This window comes from Loxodonta africana, chromosome 7, assembly GCF_030014295.1.
Source record: "Loxodonta africana isolate mLoxAfr1 chromosome 7, mLoxAfr1.hap2, whole genome shotgun sequence".
NCBI lineage: Eukaryota > Metazoa > Chordata > Mammalia > Proboscidea > Elephantidae > Loxodonta > Loxodonta africana.
In genome coordinates, this window is record NC_087348.1 from 80,093,668 (window position 1) to 80,097,360 (window position 3,693).

A 3,693-nucleotide genomic window follows, 5' to 3' on the forward strand; every position below is an offset into this window, starting at 1 on the left:
TCTTTTGCAGCCAATTTGCCCAATGCAATGTGTCTTTTGATGTCTTCACTTCTGTTTCCATGGCTGTTGATTGTGGATTTAAGTAAAATGAAATCCTGAACAACCTCAGTCTTTTCTCTTTTCATCATGATGTTGCTTATTGGTCCAGTTGTGAGAATTTTTTTTAATGCTGAGGTGCAATCCATACTGAAGCCTGTGGTCTTTGATCTTCATCAGTAAGTGCTTCGAGTACTCTTCACTTCCAGCAAGCAAGATTGTGTCATCTGCATAACTCAGGTTGTTAATGGGTCTTCCTCCAATCCTGATGCCCCATTCTCCATATAGCACAGTTTCTCAGATTATTTGCTCAGCATACAGATTGAATAGGTACAGTGAAAAGATAAGACCCTGATGCACACCTTTCCTGACTTTAAATCATGCAGTATCCTGTTGTTCTCTTCCAACAACTGCCTCTTGATCCACGTACAGATTCCTCATTAGCACAATTAAGTGTTTCGGAATTCTCATTCTCCACGATCTTATCCATATTTGTTATGATTCACACAGTCGAATGCCTTTACATAGTCAATAAAACACAGGTAAACATCTTTCTGATAGTCTCTGCATTCAGCCAGGATCCATCTGACATCAGCAATGATGTCCCTGGTTTCATGTCATCTTCTGAATCCAGCTTGAATTTCTGGCAATTCCCTGTCAATATACTGCTGCAGCCACTTTTGAATGATTTTCAGCAAAATTTTACTTGCATGTGATATTAAAGATACTGTTCAATAATTCCTGTAATTGGTTGGATCACCTTTCTTGGAAATAGGCATAAATATGGATCTTTTCCAGTTGGTTCGCCAGGTAGCTGTCTTCCCAATTTCTTGGCATAGATGAGTAAACACTTCAGCGCTGCTGTTGAAACATTGCTGTTGGTATTCCATTAATTCTTGGAGCCTTGTTTTCACCAATGCCTTCAGTGCAACTTGGACCATTGGTTCCTGCTCATGTGGTACCTCCTGAAATGGTGGAATGTTGATCAGTTCCTTTTGGTGTAGTGACTCTGTGTAATCCTTCCACCTTCTTTTGATGCTTCCTGCGTCACTTAATATTTTTCACTGTAGAATCCTTCAGTATTGCAACTAAAAGCTTGAATTTTTTCTTCATTTATTTCAGCTTGAGAAGTGCTGAGCATATTCTTCCCTTTTGGTTTTCTATCTCCTGGTCTTTGCTCATGTCATTATAATACTTTACCTTGTCTTCTCAAGCAGCACTTTGAAATCTCCTATTCAGCTGTTTTACTTCATCATTTTTTTTTTTTTTTTCATTTTGCTTTAGCTGCTCTACGTTCAAGAGCAAGTTTCAGAGTCTCTTCTGACATCCATTTAGGTCTTTTCTTTCTCTCCTGTCTTTTTAATGACCTCTTGCTTCCTTTATGTATGATGTTCTTGAGGTCATTCCACAACTCATCTGGTCTTCGGTCACTAGTGTTCAATGCATCAAAGCTATTCTTGAGATGGTCTCTAATTTCAGGTGGGATATACTCAAGGTTCAACTTGGGCTCTCGTGGGCTTGTTCTAATTTTCTTCAGTTTCAACTTGAACTTGCATATGAGTAATTGATGGTCTGATCTGCAGTCATCCCCTGGCCTTGTTCTGACTGATGATATAGAGCTTTTCCATCATCTCTTTCCACAAAGATAGTCAATTTGATTCCTGTATTCCATATGGTGAGGGCCACGTGTATAGTGGCTATTTATGTTGGTGAAAAAAAGCATTTGTAATGAAGAAGTTGTTGGTCTTGCAAAATTCAATCAAGCGATCTCCGGCATGGTTTCTATCACCAAGGCCGTATTTTTCCACTACTGATCCTTCTTTGTTTCCAACTTTCACGTTCTAAGCACCAGTAATTATCAGTGCACCTTGATTGCGTGTTTGAATAATTTCAGACTTCAGAAGTTGGTAAAAATCTTCAATTGCTTTGCCTTTGGCCTTAGTAGTTGGTGTGTAAATTTGAATAATAGTCATATTAACTGGTCTTCCTTGTAGATGTATGGATATTATCCTATCACCAACAAAGCTGTACTTCAGGATAGAATTTAAAATGTTCTTTCTGACAATGAATGCAACGCCATGCCTCCTTAAGTTGTCATTCCCAGCATAGTAGACCATATGATCGTCTGATTCCAAATGGCCAATACTAGTCCATTTCAGTTCACTAATGCCTAGGATATAGATCTTTATGCATTCCATTTCATTTTTGGTGATTTCCAATTTTTCTAGATTCATACTTCACACATTTCACTTTTCTATTATTATTAATAGATGTTTGCACCTGTTTCTTCTCATTATGAATCGTGCCACATCAGCAAATGAAGGTTACAAAAGCTTGACTCCATCCATGTCATAAAGTCAACTGTACTTTGAGGAGGCAGCTCTTCCTCAGTCATATTTTGAGTATCTTCCAACCTGGGAGACCCATCTTTCAGCACTATATCAGACAATGTTCCACTGCTATTCATAAGGTTTTCACTGGCTAATTCCTTTTGGGAGAAGACTGACGGGTCCTTCTTCCTAGTCTGCCTTAATCTGGAAGCTCAGCTGAAACCTATCTGCCATGGATGACTCTGGTTGTATCTGAATACCAGTGGCATAACTTCCAGCATCACAGCAACACACAAACTGACAGACCCATGGGAGGGAGAAGGGATCGACTTTGAGATAAATGGGAAGGGCCAATTGAATAGCCAATATGGATCAACCGGATATTTAAAAATAACACTTGACCTCATTTCATGCAATAAAAAAATTAATTAAAAAGGAAATGTGGATAAAAATATGAAATATATAGAAATAAAGGTTCTGAAATAAAACATAGTAGAATATCTTCATGATCTTGGTGTAGGTGAATATTTTCTAACAAGTGTACTAATTATAAAAATGATCTTAAATTCTTGCTTTCCCTAAAATGTGCCCTTTCAATATGATGTTTAATATCCTCTCAACAAGAGATGGAGCCATTTTTCCTACCGCTTGGGTTTGACTGTGTATGTGATGTGTCCTTTTACATTAGTAAATACAGTCTAACTAGAACATTCTGGACAAGATTTTGAGGGGGGAAGACCTGTTGGCTTTGGACTATACTCTCAGAGATCAGCACCCTCTGCCACTCCTCTGAAAAATTTCCCTCCAGGAGGGTGGTGGTTGAACAACCTGATGAACATAATTCAAGTCATTGAACTGTACATGTAAAGACTGTTGAAGTGTCAAATGTTTCATTACATTTCTATCTACATCAATAAAAAAGGTTAATGTGTAAATAATATTCCTGATCATTAAAAAAAAAAAATGTTTCCAGAAGACACAGTGGAAGAATTTTGAATAGCAGAGGCATAGAACATAGGATTGGATTAGGGGATATAATGAGACCCTAACAGAAACGTAATTTTTATGTCCCAGAATAACATAATTCAGCAATGACTGAGCACCTGCTGTATTCAAGACACTTTGCTTGGTGAGAATCAAAGAACACAATTGAGTTAAACTTCATTGTTAATATCAGTCTATTAAAAGAATGGGAAATGCATGTAACAACTATTCCTAAAAAGATATATATATAGGAAGTTGCTGTCAAATCCAACTCATTGTAATAGCACTCCATAGGGTCTTCAAGGCACTAACCTTCCAGCATAGATTGCCAGGCCTTTCTCTG